Source organism: Hypanus sabinus, chromosome 5 (assembly GCF_030144855.1).
Source record: "Hypanus sabinus isolate sHypSab1 chromosome 5, sHypSab1.hap1, whole genome shotgun sequence".
Taxonomy (NCBI): domain Eukaryota; kingdom Metazoa; phylum Chordata; class Chondrichthyes; order Myliobatiformes; family Dasyatidae; genus Hypanus; species Hypanus sabinus.
This window is the reverse complement of record NC_082710.1, coordinates 16258207-16265325: the sequence shown is the minus strand read 5'-3', so window position 1 is coordinate 16265325 and position 7119 is coordinate 16258207. Positions and strand designations below refer to the sequence as shown.

The 7119-nt window shown below is 39.8% G+C and overlaps 1 long non-coding RNA gene across 1 annotated transcript; it reads right to left on the bottom strand.

Moving 5' to 3' along the window:
* Positions 1 to 2288: 2288 nt before the first annotated feature.
* LOC132393650 (uncharacterized) lies at positions 2289 to 6298 on the bottom strand. Its single transcript, XR_009512020.1, has 2 exons — positions 6167 to 6298; positions 2289 to 2414 (listed from the first exon to the last, which is right to left on the bottom strand). It is a non-coding gene; the product is annotated as an uncharacterized LOC132393650 (long non-coding RNA).
* Between the last annotated feature and the right edge of the window lie 821 nt (positions 6299 to 7119).

The following is a 7119-nucleotide window of genomic DNA, read 5'->3' as shown; positions in this document are numbered from 1 at the left end:
ATTTGCCAAGAACAATCATGGTTATGAAGATATGATACCGCACATGATGATGTTCATGGCGAGGAAATAACCAGGCATCCTGGGTAAATGAATGCCACATCACTGAATATACTGTTCCTAAGTTTGTTCAAAGAACAAAGGATAGAGTTTAAGGAGGAAGTTTGAGAATTTTTGACCAGAGAACTGCAATCAGATTAGGAAGTGCAAGAAGGCTTCAAAACTTTACAATTCCCACAGTATATGACTGAAGAAAATTATATGGTGTAGGAACAGCAAGTGAGAGTGAGAGCAACACACACAAAATGCTGGAGGAACTCAGCAGGCTGGGCAGCATCTGTGGAAAATAATAGTTGATGTCTCAGGTCAAGACCCTTCACGTGGACTAATGAAGGGCTTCGGCCCAAAATGCAGACTGTTTACTCTGTTGTCATAGAGCAAAAAACTCAACTGTGTACAGCAGTGAAGTTGTTTAAAAACATTCAAAGAAAGGTTGGAGTTGGAAGTGGTGCAACAAGAATTTGTGGCAAAAGTAGAAAATAATGGCTTGTTTTCTCAAGAAAAGCCATTTGATGAAATAGAAAATCATGTGCTGCCTGTGCTTGTGAGCTTTTATACCATTTTCTGTTTTAGTTTTCATTTCTCAGCATTTTTCATATTATACAAAAAGTTTGGAGCAGTACCCAAACAACCATGGGGTGACTGTCTGCACTCTTCATTATCAACATCTTTATTACAATCCCAATATAAAATATATCAAAATACAGGCCATGTCAATCTTATCATACAATTAAGAAATTAAATTGCGGTTGCTCCACAAACATTTTCCTAAGATTCCAATTGGCCACCAGCAGAATCCCTATTTAAAAACTGATCATGAGTGACATCAAATCTATTTTCTCACGATCAACAGGAGGCTTAATATATTTTCCATTTGACTAGAGTCACTATTGCTATTTAACAGTTTCATTATTATACACTTACTCACAAATTTCAAAAAATATACTGATGAATCAGCAACATCTAATAAGCTAAATTAGATATCAGAAAAAGATGTGCTGGCATTGGAGAGGGACCTAAGAAAGTTCATGAGAATGATTCCAGGAAAGGTAGGGTTAACATATGAGGAGCTCTTGATGGCCCAAGGTCTGTACACACTGGAGTTTAGAAGAACGAGGCATGATCTCATTGAAATCTATCGAATATTGATAGAGTGGATGTGGAGAGGTGCTTCCTGTAGTGAGCAAGTCTTAAACCAGAGGGCTCAGCCTCAGAATAAAGGGACATCCATTTAGAACAGAGATGAAGAGGAATTTGTAAAGCCAGAGGATATTGCCACTGCAGAATTCATTGCCACAGATGGCCTTAGAAGCCAAGTTATTGGGGATATTTAAAGCGGAGATTGATAGGTTCTTGATTAGACAGGTTACAGGGAGACGGCAGGAGAAAGAGGTTGAGAGGGATAATAAATTAATGGAATGACAGAGGAGATTCAATGGGCCAAATGGACCAACTCTGTTCCTGTGTCTTATGGTCTAAATCAGGGGTTCCCAACTTGTGGTCCACAGACCCCTTGCTTAATGGTATTGGTCCATGCACAAAAAAGGCTGGAAACCCCTGGTCTAAACTGTTAGGTTATTAAAAGAACTTCCTTACTGGACAATTTCTTCAGGTTTTTAATTCTCAATGTAATCAGTATCTCTCAGTTTTAATAATGACTTTATCAGTAAATTATGAAGAATTCTGGGATGTCTTTCTTCTTTAAAACCAATTTATGCTGTAACAGATCCTCTATTACTCTCACCTCCCTTCCCGCCATTGTATTTCCTCTACCTTTGCTCAATCCTCAAAGGTTATCAATCTGAAACTTCATTTAGTTCTCTATCTGTAGGTGCTACCTAACCTGCTGCATATTTCTAGTGTTTTTACTGTTTTAATTTCCAATCTCCAGCATCTGCCACATTTGGCTGGGTATAATGGTACATAGTTCCAAATCAGTGGTTCCCAGCCTGGGGTCCATAGACCCCTAAGTTAGTGATAGGGGTCAATGACATTAAAGAAAAGGTTGGGAATCCCTGTTCTAAATAAAGCTTGTATTACTTTCAAAATAAGTCACATTACTTTCCAATAAAAAAGCAAAATTCTATTGAGGACACATACAAGCTCTGATAAAAAGATAGCAGCATGGTTTCGCACTCCTGATGTATATTTCCATGTTTTCAGTTTCTGATGGTAACATAACAGTATTTATGTGATTTACTGTGAACCCATAGAAAACCCAAGCAAAGGCACAGAATTGACAATCTTTATTTACATCTGGAAGCCATAATGACATCATAACATGGAATCATCTTCCACTGTCTCCCCGGCTTGCTGACATCACAATCCAAAAATAAAACAATGCAGATGCTGGAAATCTGAAATAAAAACAGAAAGTGTTGATAATGAACACAAGAGATTCTGCAGATATGGGAAATCCAGAGTAACACACATACTTATTCTGGCTTCTTCCCCTTCCTTTCCAAACCTGATGAAGAATCTCAGCACAAAACGTTGACTCTTTATTCCTCTCTAAAGAAGTGCTAATAATACTCACATCTTCTAGTATCAGTGAAAGCAGAATCACAATCAACTTTTGACTTGAAAAGTTAGCTTGAGATATGGCAGCTCTCTGTCAAGTAGGCACATTGCAACCTTCCCAGACCAGTACCTTCAACAACTTAAGATATCTATCAATTCTAGCTTTTGCATTTCATACTTCCAGCATTGTAGGTTGGAAGTGTGAAATGCACACCAACATTCTTCTGGTGACTTTTAATTATTCTGCTTCCCCTATGTATTTTTCCCTTTAGACCAAACCTACTTTTCATTAATATTTTTACAGAGTCACCACATTCATTCTCCTTGTATACGGTGGATTCCACCTAACTGGGCCATCGGTTAATCAGGGCAGCTGTTTATGTGGGACAACTCTCGAAGAACAAAAACAAATTGAGAAAATAGCTGGAATTTCCTTCATTTATTTGGGACACTATGCCACTAATCGGGACAGGAGACTGTTGCCAATTGTTTTCAAACTAGTGTCAGTCGCTAGCAGTTTGTGTGGTCATTAAACACTACACCGTGCTTACAGAAATCAGTTTTTAAGTAGCGTCACTCACATGTTTCTCCGCAAAACATAATGATTCTTGTCACTGTTAGTTGGGGAGTAATAAGCAGCAAGCCAATTCAGAAATGAATTCATTGTTCCAAGCATTCAGGCTTGAAGATGCCAAAAAAATGGCTGGGAATGAAAATGAAACAATTTCACTACTTCAAGAAGTTAGAAACTACAAAGGATTTGAAGGTAACAACAATCATCTTGAATGTTACAGTTAAAATGAAGATTTGGAGGATGCAGTCTTTGAAAGCACTGTTTGAAAGCAGTCCAGTATCTGCACTAGGTGAGTGTGCTGACTTTGTTCATTTACAGTCAAAAGAACACATCAGTGTGCACTGAATCAATTCCTCCATTGATAAATATTAAGAAGTAATACATCATTTTACAGCACTGTAGTAATTTTGGTAGTGTTCTAATTTATTCTGTACTTAATACATAATTGTTACTCAATTAAATGGTAGTCTGCCTACTTTTTATAGCTTTTAACTATTTCCGTAAAACGTTGGCTAATTAAAGCAGCCACTTAATTGGGCTACAATGTACAAGTCCTGATGTGTCCCAATTAACCAGAATTCACTATACTCCTATTTTTGGCCTTAGAGGCATTTGCTTAGTTGGGCATTTAGTTGCTGATTTAATTAATTTGCCTCAACTTGGTGGGCTGAAGGACCTGTTCCTGTGTGGTACTCTGTTCCCTTTTTTTAAAAAATAAAATTCTATTTATGTTCAAAATCTCTTCTGCCTTCCACTCTATTGCAAAGTTTCCCATGTTCTCTCCCCTTCTCCATCACGTTCTCTGCATCTTCCTCAAACTTTTAATCAGCCCTGATAAAAGGTCACTAATCTGAACCATTAGTCTAATTTTTCCCTCCACTGCTACTGCATTATTCTTAGAGTTCTAATTTATTGCTCATTTCAAAGGCTTTGGCATGCAGTCACTCACTTACTGTCATCCCACAGAAAAGAGCTGTGTTGTTTCCTTGAACCTACCACCTGCTGGAGGTACAATCTGGCCAGGGGCACTGCCAGCAAACAGGGACAAGCCTCAGTCAATCCTGTGCCTCCCCACTCACCCCAACCCCCCACAATTTTGACATTTTTCACTCTAAGAAAGCACGAGGATACCACCATCATGAGCAAATGAAGCAAGTCCATTAGTGCAAACAGGGCAAGACCACACTCAGACATTGGCTGATAATTGGTGGGGAAAAAAATAACATTCACATTATAAAAGTATTAGAAAAGACCATCTCCAATACAAGATGATATAACTACCCATTCTTGACATTTAAAAGCATGACTGCCAGTGGAAACAGAAGCAGCCATTCAGTCTCTCTTGACTGCTCTATTCATTTACACAGTATACCTCAGCACGATGCTCCTGCACCATGCCACGTGGTTCAATTTCTCAACATCAAAAAAACTTGTTATTTGAACCTTGAATATACTCAGCCACTATTTGCCTTTATGGCAGGTAATTTTAAATGTTTACCACTTGATGAAATTTCTCCTCATCGCAGTCCGAAATGGCCAATCACTTATGGGCATCTCCTGCTTCTCAAAATCCTAGCCAAGGGAAATATAATCCCCACATCTGTCAAAGCCTATCAGCATTTTAAGGTCACCTTTTACTCTTGTATACTCAAACAGTATATTTAATCTCTTCTCAAAAGCAGGAAGATCCCCATTTCAAGATTCAACCAATGAACCCATTGTTGAGTCCCCCATCATCAATATCCTAGGAAATACTACTGATGAGCTCAAGCAGACCAGCCACAAATACTATGGCTACAAAAGGACATTGTAGACAGCCCATTCTTCTGTGAGTGATTTATTTCCTGACATGGCAAAGCTTTTTCACCATTAATAATTCACAAGCCAGGAGCGTGATGAAATACTCTGTTTGACTTGCTCCAGTAACACTGGAAGCTCAACACTACCCTGGACAAAGAAACCTACTTAAATGGCACTCCATCCACCACCTTAAATATTCATTTCCTCAAACACAACGTACAACAATATAAATTATTAGTCTGTTCTGGTTGCCACACTATAGGAAGGACAAGGTTGCATTGGAGAGGATAACAGAGAGTTGCTTGGGATTGGGCACTTCAGCAATGAAGGGAGACCTGGTTCCTAGAAATGCAGATGGTTAACCCGATTTAAGTATATAAAATTATGAAGGGCATGTACAGGTTGGTAGTGAAAAAGTTTTACTCTTTGAGAGAGTTGTCTATATCCAGCTGGCATAGTTTAAAATAAAAGGTAGAAAGAAAACCATGTAGCTGAAATTTGGAACATGCTACCTGAAGGGATTGTGGAAACTAGTAGTGTGCCAACATTTAGGAAATATTTAAAATGACATGAGCTACAAGACTACAGACCAAGCGCAGGGAGATGAGATAAGCAGAGACAGGAATCTGATGGCCACATAGGCACAAATGAGTAAAGGTCTTGTTTCCATTCTGTATGCGTCTATGACACTATGACAGCTATGGTAGGACGTACTCCCCTGGACCACTTTGCCAGCATCTCTGTACCAATGGCCTCTCTTATAAAGGACAGCAGTTACATAGGAAATTCCAACACTAGTAGAACAGCGAGAGAACCAAAAGCTTTTTTCCAGTTGAAAAAAGCTACTTAACCTCAACCTTCTTAAGGGCAAGCTGGAATCAGCAATAAAATGTTAGCCTGCCACAGATGCCCAGAATGAGAAATAAAACGAATACGTTTAGAATAATCACATTTAAAGACGACTCCTTGAAGGAAACACCTGCTGCTTTCTGGGGCAGTGGCAGTGACCCGCTACTTTCTGTCCACCATGCCCAGGAATTACAGTTGAGATGGGTTCATACTGTCAGACTGCTGCAACGCGCAAAGTCGAGCTGGTTCCAGCCTTACTCACAGTCACCATGGATCAGGCTGCAGGTCAGAGGTTTTACCGCATTCACACCCACAGCCGGCCCCGGCGCTCACCCCCAAAAACGATCAATGCAGAGCATCACTCACGGGCTGCCCTTCCACCCTCTGTCTCCGGGCGCCTGCCAAATGCTTCATTCGCCGATCCTGGAGCCTCAGCTCCCTCCTAGCAACGCTGCAGGTTCGGCCATGATGCTCCCTCAAAACGCGTGCGCAGCCGCGTTGGATTCTGGATGTTGTAGTCCTGAGCAAGGGACGAGGCAACGCGCTACTCTCGTGTGGACTACAGTACCCACAGAGCCGTCCGAGCACCAATCCCTCACTAGACTCTGTCTGGATAACTCTCGCTCTATCCCAAAGCGAGGAGGCGATCTCCTTTTATTTAAGGGTAAATCTTAGATATCCTTTATTCGAATAGAACAAATATATGTTTGCAAAAAATAATGCAAAACAAGACTAAATAATATAACTATTGTAAATCTTAAAGAAATAAATTCATGAGGAAAATAATTAAGTGTAGGCTATTCGGCCCCTCACATGTGTTCTGTACTTACTGCCTCAGTAAAGCAGCCAACATAATCAAAGACCACACGCACTCCAGACATTCCTTCTTCTCCCCTCTCCATCGGGTAGAAGATATAAAAGCCCAAAAGAGCCTGTACCACCAGGCTCAAGGACCGTTTCTACCTCACTGTTGTAAGACTGTTGAATGGTTTCCTAGTACAATAAGATGAACTCTTGACCTCACAATCTATCTTGCGCCATAATGTCTACCTGCACTGTACTGTACTTACTCTGTAATACTTTATTCTGTTTTTATCTCGTACTATTCAATGCATTGTGTTATGATTTTATCTGTATGAATAGTATCCAAGACAAGCTTTTCACTGTATCTTGATACAGTAACAAATCAATTCCCTTGTTAACCAAAATCACAACTATTTTTTGACACAGAACCACTTCCCTCTACACCATACACCCTCAGTTAAATTCATATCCAAAAATATACAGTATCTGTCTTGAATAATACTGTGACTGAACCT